Below are 24,804 nucleotides of genomic sequence, written 5' to 3'. Positions count from 1 at the left end.
CCCAGAGGTAAAGTCTTCTCTGTGGAACCAGTGAAACACATAAGCAGAACTGCACTGTTTTAGTAAATTTGGAGCAATCCTCCAGCCCTCCAAGAGAAACTTTAGTGCAGCAGCCCTGCACTACCTCTAAACACATAGGACAGCAGCCCTGTCCTGCTCCAACCCAAAAGAAACAGAAACGTTATGCCCAGCCCTGGCTTTGCTCTGACAGCATCCCTGTCTGGCACCAGAATCCTTAGGACAGCATCCCTGTCTTGACATGGGATCAGAGGGACAGTCTCTTAATACATCCACTTCAACTTCTAGTGCCCGTTGTAGTAGTAGTGTAGTGGTGGGACGACTGGCAATAGTCAAACAAAAGGTGTGGTTGGGTTCACATTTGGGTCCATTATAGAAACTAGGGTAGGAGTAGAAACCCCCAAGACAGTTTCTGCCTCAGGCACCGGCCTTGCCACCTTGGTTGCTTGTCCCGTTAACATAGACATGTACGAGCAGTCAATTCTAATAAATGGTGTTGAGGCCCAGGCCTACAGGGACACTGGTGCCAGTATCACTTTGGTGACTGAAAGTGTAGTGTCACCTGCACAACACCTCCTTGGACAGAAGTACCAGGTTACTGATGTCAACAAATCCATTCAGTCCCTCCCCTTAGCTGTAGTGCAACTTAGTTGGGGTGGAGTTACTGGCCCAAAGCAGGTGGTGGTATCACCTAGCTTACCTGTAGACTGTCTCTTAAGTAATGACCTGGAGGCCCCAGGTTGGTGGGCTGAGGTAGAATTTAGGACCCATACATTTATGCTGGGTATCCCAGAGGAATTGCTTCCTCTCATTTCAAGTGAAATGAAAAAGCAGAGAAGAGACGGAACGCTGAAGCCTCAGGATCCTCCTCGCCACACAGGTAAAAAGGGTATCAAGGTATCCCTTCCCCATCCTGCCACTAAGGATACTATTCCTGTGGTGGGAGAGACCTCTCCTGGGGTGGAATCTGTACCAAGGGATCCCACAGCTGCCACAGCTAAACTCCCAGAGGTAAAGTCTTCTCTGTGGAACCAGTGAAACACATAAGCAGAACTGCACTGTTTTAGTAAATTTGGAGCAATCCTCCAGCCCTCCAAGAGAAACTTTAGTGCAGCAGCCCTGCACTACCTCTAAACACATAGGACAGCAGCCCTGTCCTGCTCCAACCCAAAAGAAACAGAAACGTTATGCCCAGCCCTGGCTTTGCTCAGACAGCATCCCTGTCTGGCACCAGAATCCTTAGGACAGCATCCCTGTCTTGACATGGGATCAGAGGGACAGTCTCTTAAATCTCTTACATCTTACAAAGAGGAAATCTCAGAGTACGCATGTGCACTGTTTTCTAGGTATAAATCTTCAAACAGGATGGTTTACCTCTCCACAGAAAAGCAACCATATAGTGGATGATAAAGGGAGTAACCACTCTATTGCAGATCTACTCTCCACTTATCACCACTTAGACAATAAAGTCTCAACTGGCCAATGTTAGACTTATTGTCCTTCTTTTGGGGGGGTTATGTGAGAAAGTAGCCTCTTTCTAGCATGGTTACCCCCATTTTTGGCCTGTTTGTCAGTGTGTTTTAACTGTGTCACTGGGATCCTACTAGCCAGGACCCCAGTGCTCATGGTTTGTGTCCTACTTGTCAGTCTGTTTCACTGTTTTTGTCAGTATGCTGAACTGAGTCACTGAAGTCCTGCTAACCAGAACTCCAGAGCTTATGCTCTCTCTGGTTCCAAATTTTTACCTACATACTAGTAACCCGGTATTTCACTCCAAATTGGAATAGTGGCCCCCATTATAAGTCCCTAGTATACATTGCCTAGGTACCCAGAGCATTGAGGTTCCAGGGGATCCTTGTGGACTACAGCATTTCTTTTGGAACCCATAAGGAGCCCATACAAAGGCTTCCACAGGACTGCTATTGCAGCCTGTATGAAATAATGCGCGCACTTTTACTTTTTCACAGCCATTTTCACTGCACCAGGTCACTTATAAGTCACTTATATTTCAGGCCTTCAGACCCTGAAGGCTGGGTGCCAAGTACCTGTGTGTGAGGGCACCCTTGCATTAGCAGAGGTGCCCCCACGTTGTCTAGGCCCATTTTCTCGGACTTCGTGAGTGTGGGACTCCATTTTAAGAGTGAACGCACAGCTTCACAATGGTAACTCCGAATATGGCCATGTAGGGTGTCTAACAACTGGGAATTGTATCCCAATACTGATTCCAATATTGGTTGCACAATTCCATGCACTCCTGGGACTCCACAGTGGACCCCCGGTATGGCCATACCAGCCTTGTGAGGTTTTCACTGCAGCCCCACCTGCTGCCACCTCACAGACAGGCTTCTACCCTCCTGGGGCTTGAGCAGCTCAATCCGAGGAAGGCAGAACAATGCATTTCCTTTAGGAGAGGGGTCTTATACGCTCTCTGTTTGGAAATAGGTGTTACAGGCATGGGAGGGGTAGCCTCCCAGAGCCTCCGGAAATGCTTTGAAGGGCACAGATGGAGCCCTCCTTGCATAATCCAGTCTGCACTGGTTCAGGGACCCCCAGTTCCTGCTCTGGCGCTAAACTGGACAAAGGAAAGGGGAGTGACCACTCCCCTGTCCATCACCACCCCAGGGGTGGTGCCCAGAGCTCCTCCAGAGCGTACCTGGGTTCTGCCATCTTTTCAGGATGGTCTGGGAACTCTGGGAGCATCTGAGTGGCCAGTGCCAGCAGGTGAGCCTAGCCACAAAACCCTGGGTCACGGCAGAATACAATGTTAACCAGACTCCACTTTTAAATATTGCACTATGGTTCTTTATTATTTTCCCTGTGGTGTTAAAGCACATTTGGTTTAATAAAATTGTTTCAATAAGTGAACAATGTGCAATCTTTGAAAAACGGTTTCCTCTGTTTATGTGCAAAGGAGTTTCTGTAACCAAATATTTGTATAAAATCACTTTAGCAGGTTTCCAACTTCGAAGTGGCACAATACAAGATTTATTGAAGTGTATCGCTCTATAAAAACGCCTGATACTATTTTCCTGTCATCAGTGGACTAAGCCAGCTTATGCTTGAACCTTGACGTTAACATTGAGACGCATTCAGTGGTGATCTGCATGCTAGAGAGATAAGTAGGCGCCAAGAAGTCACAGAAGCATCTGACCCAATCCTATGAGTCACCCCGGAAAACTATTATTTGGTCTCGGTGTTACACTCTGTTTATACTTCAGGTCTCCGAAGAGTCACGAGTTCAGTTCGCAAATACCAAAGACAAGAGGTCAAGGTTATTGTTCACGCTGATTGGGCACCCAGCTGACTTAGACGAGCACCTGAAAATTAGATAACCATAATTAATTATAACATTAAGATTATGTGCACACAGCAATAAAGTCTGGCTCAAGCTATTCATAAGACGAACACATTAAAGCAGACAAAACGAATTTACCACGTAAAACCTTCCCAACCTTTGCTTCGGAAGATAACATATTGTAGGAAAATGTGGTAGCACCAGAGTCAATCCTATGATTGGCTAGGGAGAAACCCATTTTTCCTGATAGGAGTGTCATTTAATCTCTGCAACGAAGGAGGGTAGGTGACTAACAAGCCTTTTACAATGGGTTCTCAGAAGGTTAACTGCATTCTACAGTTCAGCTCTCTTATGGCAGCCAAATAGTATATTCAAAACAACTTGCAGACAGGAAGTATGCTACGTGGGAAGGCATGTGCATCCGGAGTGAGGACCATGAGATAGGATATAGCACCGCAAGATCAGCGCTCGATTTACATTCAGAAGAAATAGCTCTTCCGATGCCATGATTTAAGGTGCCCAGATATTGTATGCACTCCGGGGGCCCTTGCTCTTCTGTCCTCCCTATCGCACGTGTACGCTCATCTTTTTACGACGTGGGTATTCACATCCCGTGACCCTCAGGGTTGTATGGGCATCTGACCTTGTGACCTGCTGTGTAGAATAAGGCAGACATACGTGCACTGTGGCTTTGTACTCTGCCTTCATCATATTCTTAGGGCAAAAATGAGGGCAGATCTTGGCTCACGTGACAATTGAAAACGACTTTTGCTAAACGATTGTCAAGACTGTCATGTTTTCTTGGGTGGAACTGAATTGGAAAAGGGAGGCAGGACAACTTCACAAGGCGGGAACTGGCCAAGTGTAGCGGACCACAATATGAAGGAACAAACATTCCAACACAACACACAAAGGTACACAGAAGAATCCCACTAACAGTCGTCTCTCTATTTCATGGTAGTGCAGTGACACAGGCAATGGATGCTAGACACCGAAATGTTAATGTATCGGGATTTAGTGAGCGCACGGAAACTCAAGAGTGTCTCGGCGCTATGCTGGTGCAGTCCGTGAAAGAAATGGAAAAGTCGTGGACTTTGCGTGAAGAAACATTGTTTTGAGCTTTTTCTTAAATTATATTTCATCACCTATCTGGTTTAGTTCCAAAGGAAGTTTGTTCCAGCCCATCGGCCCCAAAAGAGAGAAAGAAGGTCCGCCTGCTTTAGCCAGACGAACTCTTGGAATCGCCAGCGAAGGACCAAGAGCAGAAATCTGAGGTCAGTATAAAAGAGTGGAATAGATTTGTTATTGGCGTTTGTCAAAGGTGACATTACTTTGACATCTGTAAGGATGGTAGTCCATCACAACGTGCGCAGTTGTACCACCCCTACCATTTTAATTTTCTCCCTTATAGCTTCCCTTTCTATGTTTTTGCTTTTTGGTGTGAGTACGTGAGCCTGATCGTGAAGGGGCACTCCAAACCGCAGAATTGGTGCTTCCAGAGTCTCCCTTTTAGTGTGCACTGAGAGTGGAAACGATTTACTTACATTTATTTATTTCTAAACTTGCCAATTACGAGATGAACAATAGATGTTGCTACAGAGAACAAGGACGGACACATACACCACTTCTATTGCCTGTGCAGTGACTTTCTTTTCTGGTCTATCTGGAGAGTCATGGCCAAACCGCATAAACTTCAACACATAAGCTGGGCCTTCCCTCCAGCTCGGTGAACAACTCTTTTAACACAGACCTATGCAGACTTTTGCTGATGATTTCTTCCCGTCGTGGAATAAGCGTGTGTAGGCCTTTACAGAAACTCTACGGGCAAGCCCTGGTATTACCACTGCCTCGGAGGAAGCGCCTATAAACCCCAAATAGTCCAAAGGTATGCAGACAGAGACTGAAAAGAGCAGCCCAAAGAACTACTGCGACAACAGCCAGTCTACAGATGGGCAGCATTCTGGAGGGCACACATACATTCTGCAATGAGTATTCTTGCTTTGACTTTTACTTCTACTGTAGTTCAGCTCCCAGTGGACTTGCCAACTATCTGGATCAAAAGAGACCTTTGTGGTGTAGAGCATCATTTGTGTACTTGAATGTATGGATCTGAAGGTGGTTGGCCACTCTCCTTCAACTAGGCTGGTCCCCCAGGTAACTAGATATTGCCATTTTAGGAAAGGGCTCGGGCCTTGTAAGGGGTTGGAACACGTTATACAAATGCTACAATTTAATGCATTTTGGAAATGGCCCTTTCTGCAGGGTTATCTCCAAGCTTTTTGCCTCTGACCTGTTTTTGACTGTATGCTACATTTCTTTTTTGCGGCTTTTAGGACTCTGGTCACTTTACCACTGCTGACCAGTGCTAAAGTACAAGTGGTCCCTGTCTAAATTGTATTGGTGATTGGTTTAGCCATGATTGGCATATCTGGTTCACTAGTAAGTCCCTAGTAAAGTGCACTATGTGTGCCTGAGGCCTGTAAATCAAGTGCTACTAGTGGGCCTGCAGCACTGATTGTGCCACCCTCATGAGTAGCCTTGTAAACATGTCTCAGACCTGCCAGTGCAGTGTCTGTGTGTGCAGTTTTAAACTGCCATTTCGACCTGGCAAGTGCATTCACTTGCCAGGCAAAACCTTCCCTTTTACTACATGTAAGTCACCTCTAAAGTAGGCCCAAGGCAATTCCATGGGCAGAGTGCAGTGTATTTAAAACGCAGGACATGTACTGGTGTGTTTAACATGTCCTGATAGTGAAATACTGCTAAATTCTTTTTTCACTATTGCATGGACTATCTCTTTCCATAGAATAATATGGGAATTACTTTTAAATATCTTTTACGTGTAATTTCCCATTGGAAGCAGATAGAGATGTGCAGTCTGAGCTCTCTGAAATCACAATTTAACAATACATCTTTTGGTGAAGTTGGCTTCTGAATTGTGAGTTTGAAAATGCCATGTTTAGAAAGTGGGCATTTTGTTGCTTAACCATTCTTTGCCTCTTCCTGAATGCTGAATACACACCTGGGTCAGGATGACACTTGGGCTGTTTGTGCATTCACTCTAGACAGTCACACCAAGGGAAGCTGAAGTGTGTTCTGCATATCCTGATGGCCCATCACCAGGCTGATGGGTCTTCCTGAGCTAGAGTGGTGGGAGAAGCCAACACTTGCACCCTGCAAGAGGTGCCAAATCCAGTTCTTGGGCCTCTGGGATTGAGTTCTGGTGCGACAAGGAAGAAACTAGCACATCAACTTCCAGAACGATTTTGGAACTCGTGTCGCTCTCCGACCCCATACTGCTACCTGCACCAGTGCAGTGGTTCCTTCTGAGTGCAACAACTGCCACCTACAACACAGGCCCGATGCCGCCACAAGTGCCTTCGAAGTCCTACCAAAGCGTGAGTCCAGAGTGCCAAGTCACCGACATCCGTGGCACCGGACTCCATCTCCATTTCAGCACCTGTGGCCCGTGGTGTGATCGCAACACAGCGAAGTCAATGTCTCGCGTCTTGACCTGCTCGATTCATCAAGCCCACCTTGTCGTAAGGAACCAATGTCTCGCTGCCAATGCCGAATCACTGTAAGAAACCAATGCCTCACCTCCCCTGCCAAGCAGTAAGGAATTAACGTCTCACCTTCCCAGTGGCAGTAAGGAATCGATGCTGCACCAGCCCTAGTGACGCTTCACCTCCTCGACTAAGTGCAACGTCTTTGTTTCCTCAGCATTTTCCAAGAGACGGTAACCGGGGTCTATACAACTCCATAGCCAGCTGTTGGAAGCGATTCCGTCAAGCCGTTGTGATAGCCCCAGTTAGAGCTATTGTGTTTCTAAGCACTAATCTACATTTAGGGGGTCATTCCGACCCTGGTGGTCAAAGACCGCCAGGGCCGCGAATGACAGAAGCACTGCCAACAGGCTGGCGGTGCTTCCTTGCCCATTCTGACCGCGGCGGTAAAGCCGCGGTCAGAAAACCGGGGCCGGCGGTTTCCCGCCGGTTTACCCCCGGCTGGGCGAATCCGCCATGGCGGCGCTGCAAACAGCGCCGCCATGGGGATTCTGACCCCCTTACCGCCAGCCTGTTTCTGGCGGTTGTCACCGCCAGGAAGAGGCTGGCGGTAACGGGTGTCTAGGGGCCCCAGCATGCTTTTCACTGTCTGCCTAGCAGACAGTGAAAAGCACGACGGGTGCAACTACACCCGTCGCACGCCTGCAACACCGCCGGCTCCATTCGGAGCCGGCTTCAGTGTTGCAGGCCTCTTTCCCGCTGGGCCAGCGGGCTCTACCTTGGGTAGCGCCCGCCGGCCCAGCAGGAAAGTTGAAATGGCACCAGCGGTCTTTTGACCGCGGTGCGGCCAAATGGCGGTTCCCGCCAGGCGGGCGGCAACTGCCGCCCGCCGGGGTCAGAATGACCCCCTTAATCTTTGATACTATGTATCCTTACTTGTGTATGTTGGATTTTTGTCGTTTTGGTATTGTTTTACTCATATAAATATTTGCTATTTTTCTAAAATGGTGTGGAGTACTTTTGTGGTGTTTTCTCTGTGTTACTGTTTGTGTGTAAAAATACTTTACACATTGCCTCTCAGATAAGCCTAACTTATTGAGCCAAGCTACCAAGAGGGTGAGAAGGGGTTATCTTAGCTGTCTGACTCCTTTAACCTGACTAGAGTGAGAGTTCCTACTTGGACAGGGGGCAAGCCACTGCCAAATAGAAACCCCGTTTCTAACCAAGCAGTTGTAATCAAATTTCTTATTAATAATAAAGAAGTGACACAATTCTAGTAATAATTGTGTATTTATATGACCAAAATAAACAGAATACAATACGGCCGGGAGTATAGCACAGTTCTGCAACTGAAGCTACACTCAACTCAGCTCTTACACACAGTGATATTTACAGTGGGCGCTTAAAACCCACCCACTTACAATTAACAAAATGATAATTCTTTAAGCGTTATCTGACTGCTTGTTACAAAAATACAGTCCTAGCAGATTTACTACATACATAGTATCTAACATACACAATGTCCTTCGATCCTGCTCTGCGACCTCTATCAGTATGTTCCTCCTGCACGTCTACAAGACTCCAAAAGTTTTACGGCCTGTCACCTCCCTTCTGCCAGCCTTGAAACACATACATCTAACACCGTGTCCCTTTCAAGTATGTCGTGATTTACCCTTCTCCTTCCCTGCTATCAGAAAGTAGCTCAAACTCTCCCTTATGTGTGTGCGTCCTTCAAAGTTATCTGTGGTATGCTAGGCTGAATCGTAACTGCTTTTCAATGCACCTGGCCTCTCTCCTCATTCTCCTTTCTGTCTCTGCGTTCCTTATTGACCATTATGTTCAAACTGAGGCCTGTACCTTTCACGTATAATATAGACTTCTGCACGTTTGTTTTCTAATTTGTGGGTTGACCAGAGTAGGCCCCCTGTAGTTTTCTTAAGGCCTATTACACAGTACCTAGCTTCAGTGTAAAAAGGGAACATTAGCACTCTAACATTTAATAGTGCTTGGTTACAGACCAACTACATGGCCTGGGCAAAAACATGACAATAAGCCAACAGAAGAAACCATGATTAAAATATGCCAGCAGTAGCCTGCGAAGGGGGACCCACAGTGCAGCAAACAGAAGCACACTAATAGGACAGCGTAGTCAAAGAATAACCTACAAGTCATAGCTATTTCCAAAGGCAAAGTGTGGTGCCTTATATATTAAAATATTTACAGAATGTATGGGTGGAACAGCGATTTCAATACTCATTTCAAGACACTTCAAATTGCTGTCTGTTTTCTGTTTATAATAAACACCTTCACATTTTTATCAATGCCATGAGGAATTTCGATAGTTATTCATTTGCCAAAACTAATTCACAAATGGGATAAGCAACACTACTCTTGGTGAAGGTATAATACATCTCACAGCAGAAGCCCCTTTAGCTCATACACGTTCAGCCATTGGTAATGGTTGATTACAGAAAGTACTTTTGTAAGCAACATGATGCAATAACCCCTGGGCAGGATTTCCTATCCATGCCAGACTGAATTGTTGTAAACACTAATTAGCTGTAAAAGCTGGTTTTAGTGGAAATCTGTAACTTTCTACAAGCACAGTAGTTTTCTTCTCTCAAGGGAAAATAAAAGTAGTTTATGACTTGCATTCCGTGCGTATGCAGAACATGACAAGTTGTCAGATGTAATCAGTGCATATTAGCAACCATACTATTTTTCTCCTGGGAACAAGAGGGTTGTATATTCTCTGTTTATAAATTACCTTCTGAATAATAACGCATTCACTTTGAAATGCCACAGAAATTGGAGCAGAAGGAATGATCACATGGATCATGGATGGTGCTGCCAGGTGAGTTTGAGGGAGATCCTAGGGTAAGACTACCTTAATTATCTATATTAAGTTTACGTGTACATAATAAGAAGGCGATCGGCAAGTACTTCATGTAATACACACATTATATGTGAACAGGAATTTATAGAGCGCTACATCCACTAAATAGTCTCTTCGTGCATCAGATATATCAGTCTAACAGCGAGAGAAAACAAATTATGAAAAGGGAATAGCTTTTATTTTTTTCGTAATGAGAGATTATGAAAAATATTTTTTTAATTCTATAGTAAAAGTGTTCCACAAGCGAGGAGCCATTGCAGAGAAGTCTTTGCCAGCAAATTTCGCTTTTTGCAAGCCAGGTGTAATGAGGCATCATAAGCAATTGTTGACTAGACTTTAAAATAAACTCTGCTTTGAATAGTCGGTGTAGTAAGATCAGCAGGAAACTGGATGATGAACAACAATTAGAGAGAACAACCAGTCTCTCTGCTTAGTATTGTGCAACCTGTTGTCTGCAAAAGCAACTCTTACCTATAAAAGTATATTCCTGATAGGATTGTAGACCATGTGCAGTAGCGAGTACTGCAAACAGATGAATATAGCATGAAAACATGATCTCAATCGATTTTATTAAGTCTGGACTAATAAAGATACAATTCTTAAAAAAAAAAAACTAAAAAGCAGCACATATGCTTGGAAAATCCCTATTTTAATGCAAGACAAGGCGCATGCATTATGTCCAACTTCAAAGCTCTCCTTTGACTGTTTTGGTCTTGTGGACTATCACTTTAAGGTAAAAAAGCATGCTAAGTTGTGACTCAGAACCAATTTGTCAACTTAAGAATGTCTTCTAGCCTGCAGCAAAAACATAAGGCCTGGTGGCCAGAGACCCACGAGCCAAGTGGGACTAGACGATGGATCAATCAATGCCAGCTGATGACAAGACAGCTCAGACCCAAATTGTTAGACGTGGTAAAAATGGAGGTCTATCTACATCAGTAGTATAAGGGGATACCTTCCATCAAACTTTTGACAGGTGCCCCCGCCCCATGATGATGTAGGCAATGATGTAGGCACTGATGTAGCTGCCACTCCCCATGCTGATGTAGGCACTGATGTAGGTGTAGGTGTGTCACGTGGGTTGTGACATCATGGGGCACGTGTTAGTCCTGTGCCAGGGTCTATGGGATGTGTAAATTGAAAGCCATGCTGGTGTGCAACCTGTTTCAGAGCCTAAGAGGAAAAGTCTGGACATGTCAGACATTCAGGACCAAGTGGCTGCTTGGGGGCCTCCTCACAGGGCGGAGTATTGGGAGTGTAAGGCCAAACCTCCACACTGCTGGCTAATCCAAAAAGAGGAGCTGGGTAAATGCTGGTTGTGTTAGAGCCAGCCAATCAATTTAGAAATGCAAGCCTGAAACAGATGTAGCCCTAAGAGTTCCCAGACCTGGGTTCTAGGTGTTCAGCATATGTCAAAGTATAAAGTGACCAGTCAATTTAAAAAAAAACTTTTGAAATAGACAGAAGACAAGCAATGCAAGCCTAAAACAGATGTATCCCTAAGAGTTCCTGGACCTGGGTTCAAAGGTACTCAGAATAGTTAAAGTATAAAGTGACCAGTCAATTTAAAAAAAGTTTTGAAATAGACAGAAGACAATCAATGCAAGCCTAAAACAGATGTAGCCCTAAGAGTTCTCAGACCTGGGCTTAAAGCTGTTCAGCATATGTCAAAGTATAAAGTGACCAGTCAATTAAAAAAAGTTTTGAAATAGACAGAAGACAAGCAATCTAAGCCTAAAACAGATGTAGCCTGTAGCGGGGCGGCACAATGAGGACACGTAGTCAGTGGTCGAATGCTATGGTGACTTTTTATTGCAGTTAAAGGTATGGTTCAAGCGGTTCTATGTTTCCCGTGTGCACGATGTCTGTTTCTTTAATTCTTCTCCTCGTCTTCTCGTTTCAGGGCTCCCAGGAGGCACATGTTGGAACAAGAGCGAGAAAAAGACCATTAAGTAGGCTATCCTTTGCTATGGGTTTTAGTTTTCTTCTATTTTATGTTCTTCCCCCCCCTTTTTTCCCTTTTGTCTTCTCTCTGAATTACTGTCTGGCTCTCCTTCGCCTTTCCCATGGCCTATGCTGGCTGCTTCTTCTCTCTCTTCTTTAGTATCTCTTCTCTTGTGCTTTCAGCTTATTTTTGAAAGTTGTTCCTTTTCCTCTTTCTCTGTTCTCTCTGTTTCCCCGGTTCTCTTTTTTTTTCCTTTTCTCTATTTTCCTTCCTGCCTCCTGTTTCAGTTTATGAGGCCTTATAGTATCTCTGGGTCTTGTACAGATTACCCTAAACACCCTTCAGCTGTTCCCTTTTATTGTGCTGTCCCATCACCTCCCTCCCTAAAGAAAACACAAAAACAAGATACCGCTCTTACCCTCCTCCCGTCCTCCCTTCCCTTCCCCAGTTTAGGGTAGCCACCCACCTGAGGGGGCCACGCTTTTCCCTAAGCATGGCCAGAATGCACGCTGGGTGCCTCCCACGCCGCTGGTACTGGACTCTGGGCCTCTGTCAGGGATTTACGATCCACAGTCATCCGTGGCATCTTCTCGTCTCCCGGCGTCAATGTCTTCAGTGGTTCTGCTCCTCTCTCGGCTCTCATCCATCTCCTTCCCTTCACCTCATCCGGCCTCTATTTTCAATCCAGAAACAGCACAAAGCCACTTACTCTGCCCTTCGGCTCTCGGATGCAAAAGGGGATTGGACGGCCAGCACTGTACTTCTGGGTCGGGAGTGGCAGTGCTGTTTGCTTCCTCGGAATAGAACGGGTCCATTGGTTGTAGCAACGGCCCGTCACATAGCCCTAAGAGTTCCCATACCTGGGTTCAGAGGTGTTCAGCATATGTCAAAGTATAAAGTGACCAGTCAATTTGAAAAAGTTTTGAAAAAACAGGTGTCTATTTCTAAGCCCAGCCCTCCACAAAACCTATGCATAATTAGCACAATGAGGGCCATGTAAAACACCACCACATTCACAGGGCTCTTTTTCTGAACTACATATTTGAAGTTTGCGGAGAGCCTGGGCTCCCAGAACCCCTTAAGGTGAAAAATATGAAGTGCAAAGCGCAGCCTGGTGGTGTTACCCCTCTTCTACTTAAGGTCTGTAACTATATGTTGTATGTATATATTTTATTGTTGTTAAACATAGACGTTATCCCCTGCCTTTTTAGCTATACCTAGCAGAGCAAAATGCATGTGTTTTTGTACAAGTTATTTTGAGACATACATGTATATTGTGTTAAAACCGCTGTTTAATTTGTAGAGGGGTACAGTATTTTTAAAGGCGTTAAAACATAGGGTTCTGGTAAAAATAGAAGTGTCTAAATTTATAGACCAAAATACATGATGATTAAATGTTTTCTAATATTGTAATCCGTGGCTATGTAGTTTAGGCCCGTAAAATTTTATTACGCGGATGTCTTCATGGAATAGGTTTATCAGACCATGTATGTTTTTAAAATGTTGTTGGCAAGGCTGTCTTTAGGCCTGGACGAGGGGCATTGAGGTACTGTGTGATGTTCTGGGTTTGGGGTCCTGGACCATGTGTGTCCTCAGACCCCCTTTCAAAAGTAGTTTTAGGGCAGGGACCCCAACCACTGTCCTAACAACACACCAGTAATGCAGGCCTGGGGCCCCTGGCCAACGCGCAGCCTGGGTCCCTTGGCCTGCAGTACTAAAGTATTGTTAGGGTAGGGACCCCAACCCCTGCCCTAAATGTGTACATGTAATGCAGGCCAAGGGACCTGGGTGGCTCGTGGTCCCGGTCCCCAGGCCTACATTAATATAGTATTGCTAGGGTAGGGACCCAACCCCTGCCCTAACAAGAGAATTGTTAGGGCAGGGCCGGAGTCTCCGTCCCTGTCCTTAAGATCACCTGTCATGACGGCCGGGACCCGAGTCGCGGACCGCTCGGGACCCGGCCACCATCATTTAGATACTGTTAGGACAGGGAACGGGGACTCAGGCCCTGCCCTAACATTATCTAATGCACATGTGTAAGATGTTTCGTCAGTTGCAAGACTGCTTGAAGATACACATCAGCCTTGCGCAGTGCGTCCATAAATCAGACTGTCAAGCTTTCAGGAGCTACAAGGACGCCAACCATGATTGTAAAGGTATGCAATGTCCCAGGTGTAAAGCGTTTTTTATAGCCGGAACAGCACAAGAGTGTTACATGCTCGAAGGCTTTCCCCAGAAAAAAACAGAAGACCATATCGTACTCGATATAGAGTGTACGTAGGAGACGGGTGTGAACCAGCCTAACTACATTTACGTGCATCATCTAACAGCCAATGAAAACTGGGAGTTTGAAGGCCGGTCATGCGTGAACGATCTCCTCAACACGTTCCTGCAGCCGAAATATTACGAGTATACAATGCTGACTCACAACTGGAAAGCATACAACTCGTTCTTTATTCTCTGGGACCTGATTTGTGAAGAGCTGAATGGTTGAGCTTATCACCCAGGGTTCTAAACTGATGCTGTTAAAGGTTGTGCTTTTTGAAATTAGGTTCATAGACACCTTGAATTTTCTGCCCATGAAGTTGAGCAAGTTGCCAAAAGCCTTTGGTTTTGAAGGATGTAAAGATTTTTTCCCTCACTTTTTTAACACATGGGCTAATCAGAATTACAGCAGTCCTATGCCTCCATCCGACAGTTACGGCGTTGAGTACATGATGCCGTCTGAAAAAGAGAGCTTTCTACAATGGTACGATGAAAACTGTGAAAATCAGTTTAATTTTCAAACAGAGTTGAAAGCTTACTGCAAATGTAATGATCTTGCGAAAAGTGTGCAACCTTTTCAGAGACATTACTCTGGCTTCCATGTGCATGTCTATTTATCAGCACATGTTTTTAAAACCTGAAACCATAGCTCTAGTACAGCCTGGCCTCTATAACGGTAAACAGAAACGTTACTCCACCCGTCTATTCAGTGGCTCGTGTACGTCTGGGAGAAAGAGAACATCTTCATTCAACACGCGTTGCAGGGCGGCGAATAACGCTTGGGCCGCTACTACCTAGACGGTAATGCGTTAATTAACGGGAGAACAACCGCCTTTAAGTTCAACCGTTGCTTTTACCATGGGTGTCCACGTTGTTACAAACCCCACAAGTTTCATAGACTACAGGGCACCACGTTTGAACATCTGCATCGTCATACTCTGGTAAAGTCGCAGTATATTGAAAACAGCGGCGTTGTTCTGAGGACCCTCTGGGAACACAAGTAGTTAGACGTCCTAACAAAAGATGCGGAACTCAGTGCTTTCATTAAGAGCCGCAGTTACCAGAACGTTGAAACCCAGTGACTCGTTATTCAGCAGTCGTACAAATGCCATACAGCTGTACCGGGTCGCTGGGGAGGATGAAAAAATACACTACTACGGCTTCACCAGTCTGTATCCGTTTGTGAACAAGGTGAAGTTGTATCCGGTGGGGCATCCTAGGATCATATATAGGAACTTTAAGTCCCTAGATGAGTACTTTGGTCTCGTCAAGTTTCAAATCCACCCTCTGCTGAAGCTTTACTTCTTGGTGCTTCCGTACAGAGTCAACGGCAAGCTAATCTTCCCCCTATGTCGAACATGCAAAGAAATTCAACAGACTAGTGAATATAGACATAGTGGTGAGCAAAGGCTGCTGGAGGGGACATGGTGTACCATCAAGGTGCAGACGGCCCTCGAGAAAGGATACCGCCTCGGTAAAATACTAGAAATTTGGCATTTTCACACACCACAACCCAACTCTTTTCTGAGTACATCAACTTGTTTCTCAGGGACAAACAGGAGGCAAAGGGATATCCTGAATGGTGCGTCGAAGAGCCCTCGGAGCAAAAGTACATTGCTGATTACCAAGCTCACGAGGGTATTACGCTGAGAACAGAGTTCATTAAGGCTCACCCCGCGAGACGCCAGTTAGCCGAGCTCTGTCTCAATTCCTTGTGGCGAAAATTCACACAGCATACCAATTTGTCAAACATATCCATCATCACAGATCCAGACAATCTTTTTAAGTATCTATTTGCCCCGACTTACGACATGTCCAGTGGGGAATTTATCGACAATGAGACAGCCGTTCTATGCTGGAAATACGCCAAAGTGTAACCCACAGTGTGTAACAATATAAACATCTACATAGCGTGCTTCACAACCGCTCACGCTTGTCTAGAGCTTGACAGGTTGTTGGATAAGCTTCAGGATCGTTGTTTGTACCACAACACTGACTCTGTTATTTTTATGAGTAAAGAGGGTGATGAAGATCCTGCGCTAGGTGATTATCTAGGGGATTTGATCAGCAAACTCGAAAAGGATGAGTTAATACTCGAATACACCTCTTCCGGACCCAAGAACTATAGTTACAAAACGTCTGGCAACAAGGTTTGCATAAAAGTCAAAGGTATCACTTTATACGCCAGCAATACAGTTAAAATACATTTTGACAGTCTGAAGGGACTGGTGCACGAGTACTACGCATCGAGCAATCACAAAAATAACAAAGCAATAGTGATAAATCACCCTAAAATAGTCAAGTCCAAAAAAGGTGGGAAATTACAACACAAGCATTGTATAAAACCCTGTGAGTAGTGTTTGATAAACGGGTCCTGACTGAGGACTACAAAACAGTGCCGTGCGAATATTAAAAGACATTAGAGGGGCGAACCCCAACCGCTATGGACACCAGGCTGCAACACCCATTCTCCTGCGTTTTAGCAGGTCCTCAAATAGCGGTAAAAGTTATTTTATAAAGAAACTGTTAGAAAACACTCCTGGTGTTTTATCTCAGACCCCTAACAACATCCTATGGCTTTATTCCTGCTGCAAGATCTTTACATGGAACTATCCCTAAAGTTCCCACATATCTGATTTATAGAAGGCATACCTAGAAATCTCAACAACAACGACTTGTTACCTAAACACCTTGTAAACATGGTTATTGTGAACAATCTCATGCTAGAAGGTAGGGAGCACCCAGAGATCGAGAGGGCTTTTACTCAATATTCACATCATCATCATCATAATTTAAGCATATGCTACATCGTGCAGAACTTGTTTTACAAGGGTAAGAGCAGTTGTTCTATAACTCTCAACACCTCATACCTGGTCTTACTTAAAAACCCATGCAACAAGTTTCAGATATCAATTATGGAAAAACAGATGTACCCCGGAAACATGCAGTTTTTCCTTGAAGTGTTTAACGAGGATACTGCAAAACCCCACAGCTACCTACTGGTAGATTTAAAACCCAAACCCCAATACTCTAGAAGACTACAGACTACGCTCTGGTAATTTCCCACCTGACTTCCCCGTCGCTTACACGCCTAAAACAGTCCCCAAAGCCTATAAAAAGATCCATTAAAAGGACTTTTTACAACATCTGCACTATAAACCTTGTAATATAAGGTCACTACCATGTCTGCGTGGCTACAATGTAATTTAGACCTCCTAAAAATGGTGTTCACAGCCAGCCCCCTGAAAAGAAGAGCTATCCTGTGCTCTGCTTTGGACAATTTAGTTGTGGCCATTTCAGAAATAGCCCTAAACACCCTAAAAGGTAATGTCCCGATATCAACAAGCCAGTTCCTCGTGCTGAAGAAGAAGCTCCACATTATTAAGAAGCTCAGCAATAAAAGGGTGTCACTCCTTTCTAAAAAGAAACTGGTAAAACTGTCTGGAGGTTTTATAGAGGCGCTGCTGGGTATAGCTATACCCCTAATTACAGGCTCCTCTTGAGGACCTGATGGAGTACGCCCAAAAAATGTACCTTGTGCCTTACCAACAGATGGAACAGTTGTGTCCTTCTGCTACCAACGTCTGGGACATATGCAGAAATGAGACGCAGCGTCTCGATGCTGCGATCAAAGACATTTTGAACCAAACCGATTTAAAACCACATGACAAAGCGAGGCTTTACTCAGGAGCCCTTCAAAACTTTTTACAGTATTACTAATAATTGAATGCTGAAAAAAACAAATTGACTCTGTATACCCCTGACACTGAACAGCCGTCAGCAGACCCAGGACCACCGGACCCCACGAATGCCTTTGTCGAAGACCTTTTAAAAAATCTGAGTCAGAGGTATAGAGAGGCAGCGCAAATGCTGCTCGGTAAAATGACTGTTACTAAAGATCTGACCTCTTGGAACGACTGGGGTGAATTCGTTTACAAGGGACAACCAATTGCTGAATCACACATGTACGATCTAGTCAGAGGTCACAGAACGCTCCTAGAGGATGGGAGCAGTTCCTAAGTGCCAGTGCGGAACTCAACATTCCTTCCACAATCGTTGGTAACGCCGACCACCGGCAAAGGCTTGAAAGTTTGAAAGATCTGACCCCTGGTGTTTTTACCATGAGTCCCACTGTGTCGACATCGCCTTTCTTTCTGCAGCTTACACTATCTAACAACGCTCTACATATGGAGCCGAAAAAGAGACTGTTCAAAATGAACACTTGGCTATTACTCTAATGTTATCATGACATTTGAACCATTGGACAGTTTTGTTAAAAGGTTCAAATCTCGAAAGTCTTTTGCTTCATTTATTTCTTTACCCCTGTAATGCTGAAAACTGTTTGTAATAAACACTTTTAACTTTTCAACAGTCTTCAGTCATCTTTTTTTTTTTTTAATGGTTTTAAAATGTGTGGTGGGTGAATAAAAAAAGCATTGTCTGAATTTGTGTTTAAACAATTTTTTTGTAGACAGTCATCAGTACAAATAGAGGCATTACAAGGCTTTTCACTTTTGAAAAACACCGTGTTCAGTTTTAACAATGCTCGATATAGTCCTTGAGTATTCATTCACATATTTTAAAACAATACCATTGTTGTTTACTAGATCGGCAGAATAAAGATTTAAAAAACTTCCAAACGTCATACCGTCAGACATTTTACTAGTAAAATATATACAGTGTTCCCCGCGTGTGATGGCTAGAGATTCCTGTACAACCAGCTTGTTATACTCGACCGTGAGCAATGCTTTTTTAAATATATTTGAATATCGGTTTTGTATAAATGTTATGCTCTGGGAACTCCGCTAAACTGTCAAACACTATAACCTTGTCTACATCCAGAAACAGGGCCGCCCAATGTGCACCACCCTTGCAATGCGGGTCAGTGTTAAAGACGAGGGTGCGGCGTCTTTCTGTGCCTATCTCTCCAGTAGCCCATTGCTAGGAAATACACCCAAAAAGTATTTCTTAGCGTATTTATGCATGCTTAAGAAGACATGTATCTGCAGTGTCCATTTCACAATCTTTTAGTGATAGTCAAACATAATTTGTCGTGCGTGATTGACTTGAAAGACGCTGTTGAATACAGGGAATACAACCATGTTCACATCGGTAGCCAGCGACTGTGCTAAGCGTGTTTCAGCTTTTAGATTTCCGTTTTTGATCAAGTTGTAGTGATCACCCTCTTCCATGTCAGTAGTCAGGTCGAAGGCAAACAGCGTGTAGCCGGCACCATACCCCTCTCTTGAAACAACAATTCCTGAATCACGCAGATGTTTCCCTGTTATCGAGACCAGACCGAGATATTCCCTAACAAAATTGGAAGTTCCAAAACTCGGGGTGAATGGTTTTGCGGGGATAACAGTTCCCTGGTGGACCAAAGCAGCGGAGTTGATGTCCTAACGCTTTAAGTTGAAAAGGTTAGAGGTATAGAGCCCGCTAAAAGCTGTATTGTCCACAAACCCCATGATGATGAGTTTCGGGAGTTGACCCAGAAATAGAATTTGTGTTGTCTTAATCTAGTACTGGTGGGGATGCTGAATATCTTCGGAGCCAGTCTTTCAATGGCGTACTTGGCTTTCGATAGTTGCAAAGCTTCGGTGTGGGCCAGTCTGACGCTCAGTGACACTTTCACTCTCTTTACAAACAGGCTCATGGAAAATATAACCAATTTATACTGCTCCGCTTTGCCGCCGATGAGACAGAATGTGTCATTGTTGCGGTTGAGTTTGATCTTATGCTCTGTACCCTTGCAAAAAGCTTGTCTTGGAAGAAAGGGTCTGAATGTATACACCCGAGAGGTCAAACTGTCTACTGCCAGCGGCAAAGCTGGCTCTTTTTTTTCAACCATTGTTGCCCCCGTCCAATGCCGTGTCCTCAAAATGCCCTAGAGTATCTTTGTAGAAGAGCACCGCTGAAAGCTGTGCGTCCAGGGCTTAGCGACTGTGATTTAGAATACTCTCTATGTAGACCCTGTAGGCGTACATGTTATCACTTTGCATGACAAGTCGATCTCCCAGGTTAATGTCCACTTGATTAAACATGGTTGCAGCGGGCTAGGTGGTCGCTCCACTTTAGCATCAGCCTCGATGTTGCTGCCATTCGCTTTGGTTATTTTTCAGACAAGGTGTAGCAGAGTGTTGTTCAGATCCAAAAACATATCCGTGGACCCCGACACATAAAACTCTATTGGCGACAGAGGCGTCAGAGCGGCTAGGGTTGATAATTCTATGAAAGAAAGGTTCTCGATTCTGGTCTGTGTGGGTTTAAGAGAAAACAAATCTAGCTCAGATTTGGTGCATTCACCCGAGGCGCAGTGTACGAAGGTCATGAGAGCTGATTTAAAAATGAAAGTGTGTTCCCTTCTTCTTGGAAGATCTCTTCCATGTTACAACTCTTCTTTTGTGTGGGCCTTTTGAAGAAGTCCTCCATTTTTTATAGGGCATTGGCAGGCCCATGTGCCGCGAAGCCCTTCGCTTCCTTTTAACACCCGCACGCACCATGTACAACAACTCAGTTTCTTCTTGGGGCTGTTTGTTCATGCGCTCAGCAACAGCCGACGTTACAGAGCCCACGATGTCATGGGCCACGTTCGTAGCAGCCGCTTTAACGTGAGGTTTTAAAATGTTGTACCCTCTGCTCAAAAAAGGCATGGCTCTTCTAAACAAACGGCACAAGGAACCCCCCAATCCGGCCCGTACATTACAGGGGCCCCTTGAAAATAAGGTGCCAGTCCTCCATAGCCGGCCTGAACTGCATAATAGTCCCTGTATATAGAGGGATCCCCGTATGTTTTCATGATGCCCATCGCAACTGCCTAATAGTCACCTTCGCGGCGCGCCCTTAAATGAAGCTTAACAATAACTTTCCCGTATTTAAAGGTCAACAGCTCTGACCGAGCATCATAGACCAAGATGGTTATAGTGTCACAATGGGTTTTGGAAATTGCCATGTAGTCGAGTTTGTGATGTTGTAGGTTAACCATCATGTTATTTTCTCTCTTAACCGAGACCCATCTCCACAATGGCGAATAACTATCCGCTGTCCCCTGAGGTTCTACGATGTCACTGTACATGTAGAGTGTATAAAATCTGCCCTTAATATCAGGACAATTAGGGTCTGGATCCACCTGTTTTTTCACATGTTGTACGGTCCCTAGAACCCTTTGTAATTTACCAGTACAGGTAAACCTGGTTTCGAGCTCCGGGCTTTAAGAAACAATTTTCTTCTAACGTTATCCGACATCAGATGTATATTTGCATACTCTTCAACGCCGGCTATGACTCTGTTGATAGCGTCGCCCACCACCGCATCGGTGGTGTAATACCCATGTGGGAAATTCACAGGGAAGCTCAATAAGTCCTGAGAGCGCTGTATGATGAATTTAGCCTTGTGCTTTGTAAATGTATTCCACTTTCTAGGGTACTGTATCTCCATTAGAAACACCTCCCAGGACCCTTTCAGGTCCACTGGTTTAGCCAGTTTCACTGTATAATTAGAAATCTGATTGTGGGGGAACATGTCCTTTGAGGCATTGGATGGTAGCATAACATAAAAAGGTGAGGTCTCCGTCACACCCGGTGCAGGGAGCTGTCCAAAACCCAACTGTTACATTTCTCAGGCCAGCCCTGCCATTTAACCAGTGCCTGTCTCTTAGCTCTGCTGTCTTTCCTTTTCAGAACCTTTTTAACCTTATTCATCCTGTTCGGATCGTAGGGCGCCTTTTTTTATCTCTTCACTGTAAAAGACACCTGTTACCTTTACCCCGTCGTAGTCCTTCAACTTGTAAATATACACCCCTTCTTTAAACCCCACACTTTCCACTATGAATATCTCATTGCTAAATGTCTGTTGGTAGCCTTTGGTGAAGACACCCTTCAACTTTGAAACCCTGATATGATCCCCTTCTTTTAAAACAGGTTTCTTGCCGTGAGACAACTCGCGTACACAGTTCTCCACACAATTAACAAATTATCCGTCGTTACCTCCACAGGAGACATTTTGATGGTCCTATGGTAACTGGCATTATAAACATCTATAAAGGCCTGTAGAACATCCATGTATCTGTAGGTATTGTTGGCTGTGAAATATCACCACATCTTTGATTTTAAAGTTCTGTGAACATGCTCTACAACCACCGCTTTTAATTCGGTGTGCGTTACAAAATGCTGAACAGCGTGCTGCTTTAATCATTTCTGAAAAGGTTTGTTTAAAAATTATTTTCCAGCATCTGTTTGTAGTATTTGAGGTACTCGACCTCTCGCGAAGATGACTTTTATTGCATAGGCATACTTGGACAATATGGGGGTCATTACAACATTGGCGGTAAAAGCCGCTTACCGCCGTGCAGAAGACCGCCAATACCCCGCCGCGGAAATCCGCCACAGCTATTATGACCCACATCTCGGAATCCGCCGAAACTCAGACACCCACACAAGTCTGTCACACCAAAGATCAGTGATAAACTGGCGAAAACAAAACCTCCACCGTCACGCCAACAGAAACACGCCCATGCTATCACAACCCACGAATCCACGCTCAAAATACACACACATCTCCAAAACACCGCCACATTGGACAATTCGAATTACACACACCTGATACACATACAAACACCACTCCCACACACTCAACACAATATAAAACACACACCCACATCATCCACAAACCCCTTCTACCAAAACTGATTTACGAAGGCCAGAGAGAGAGCACAAAATAGACAACCCCACCACACAGAGGCACACCAACACCCAAACAACATCCACGCACAAAACACCACAGACCACTACACATCACCACACTCATCACCACATACACCACCCCACACATCACCTACACCACCCCATGGCACGGCAAAGACACCCCAGGTTCTCGGAGGAGGAGCTCAGGGTCATGGTGGAGGAAATCGTCCGGGTAGAGCCACAGCTATTTGGATCACAGGTGCAGCACACCTCCATAGCTAGGAAGATGGAGCTATGGCGAAGAATAGTCGACAGGGTCAACGCAGTAGGACAGCACCCAAGAAATCGGAACGACATCAGGAAGAGGTGGAACGAACTACGGGGGAAGGTGCGTTCCGTGGTCTCCAGGCACAACATCGCGGTACAGCGGACTGGCGGCGGACCCCCACCTCCTCCCCCACAACTAACAACATGGGAGGAGAAGGTCTTGACCATTATGCATCTTGAGGGCCTTGGAGGAGTTGGTGGAGGAATGGACACTGGTAAGTCAAATCTTAACCATCATATCCCCCACCCTACCTGCATGCTATCACCCCCCCCCACCCTCACCCCCCCCATCACTCCAACTCCTCACTAATGTACTAATAACACAAACCACCCATCCCAACACCAAGCCCTGCATGACACAACAAAGCATGGACACCCCTCACTAAAGCATGCCCACTGCAAATACCCATAACACCCCCCAACCATCATCACACAAGGAATGCTAGCACTGGGGTACACGCTCACCCACCCATTGCACACCATGACACACACACATGCAATAATCATACTTTTACACCCCTGCAGGACCACTACCTAACGTCACCAGACAGGAGGGCCCAGACATCTCTACCCCACCCACAGAAGAGGCCCACAGTGATGACAGCAGCTCTGGCTAACTGGATCCAGATGACCAGCCCGGACCATCGTGGGCCTCGGGACAGTCGGTTCCCCTCGCACAGGCACAGCCCAACACAGACCTTCCACCCTCTGGAAAGACCAGCACATCACCCACCCAGCGGGCCCATACCTCCGTACCCAGGACACGTCAATCAGCTGTGTGTCCACCACTACAGGGAACCCAGGATAACCCACCACCCCAACAACAACAGGGACCTGGGGACAGTGGTAGTGGGTACACGGTCCAGGGGACGGGGACCCAGGAACACAGGGGAACTGGGAGGGCTGCCGTGCGACAGGGGGCGGACAGGCCAAGGGAACCCACTCTCCACGAGGCCCTCTCCTCCATCATGGGAGCATACCACCACTCCCAGGAGACGTTGGATACGGTCCTGGCCACGTTTCAGGAGACCCTGCGGCTGCAGGAGGAACAGTATTTGGGCTTCAGGGAGGAACTCAGAACCATCAGCTCCGCCCTGAGCACCATCATAGGGGTGTTGAAGGACATACAGAACACCATGAGGGACACCGTGGCACTCCAAGGGGCCCCTGACACTAGCATGTACGATGAACTTCCCACCACCTCCGCCGGTGCTAGTGGACAGGACGTCCCGCCACAGGACCACCACACCAGCACCCCACCCCCTGCAGATGGAGAACCAGCCTGCAAGCGGTCCCTCAGATCCAGGAACAGGACAGAGCACGATGGCAAGACCCCCGCCAAGAAATGAGATCACCCTGATTGTCATCCCACTGTCCCACTTTGTAACCCTGTCCATATTGGAACTGCCCCAGCTCCACTTCCTATGCCCATATGGGCAGTGCACCTGTGAGAATAATAGACTGGACTCTGCCATGGACATTCCTCCACCATCACCCCTCACCATTTTACCACCCCCTCCAATACTTAGCACTTCACTAAACACCCTTGAACCACACAACAATCTGGAGTCAGTCTGAAAATGTGTATTAGCTATGACAGTGACAAAATCCGTTCTCAATAGTAATGTCAACATACCTATGTCACACATCACAAGTCCATGAAGGATGCAAGCAGATGACACACGTTGGTAACCACACCTGTGAAACCGTAATGGAAATGTACAACTCAGTTACCAAATACTGGTTGAAACTGACAGATAGGATAGAGGTAGAAGTGTGAAAGTACTTGTAGTAGTCAAGAAAGTGTTCTCACCTGTGTGTCACTGGAAATATTGCTGTATGACTGAGTCCCTGTTGTCAATGTCTTCTTC

At 45.6% G+C, this 24,804-nt stretch overlaps 1 protein-coding gene across 1 annotated transcript in view; it reads right to left on the bottom strand.

The window, feature by feature from the left end:
- Positions 1 to 2,971: 2,971 nt before the first annotated feature.
- The window catches only part of LOC138282469 (uncharacterized), a 260,896-nt gene continuing 239,063 nt past the window's right edge, over positions 2,972 to 24,804 (bottom strand). Inside the window, exon 3 of the transcript XR_011200958.1 lies at positions 2,972 to 3,335. The gene's annotated coding sequence lies outside the window, so the exon portion shown is untranslated. The remainder of the gene's footprint in view (positions 3,336 to 24,804) is intronic.

The sequence above is a fragment of the Pleurodeles waltl genome, chromosome 2_2 (assembly GCF_031143425.1).
Source record: "Pleurodeles waltl isolate 20211129_DDA chromosome 2_2, aPleWal1.hap1.20221129, whole genome shotgun sequence".
In the NCBI taxonomy this organism is placed as follows: domain Eukaryota; kingdom Metazoa; phylum Chordata; class Amphibia; order Caudata; family Salamandridae; genus Pleurodeles; species Pleurodeles waltl.
Note: the sequence above shows the minus strand (reverse complement) of the source record. Positions and strands in the feature narration are given on the sequence as shown.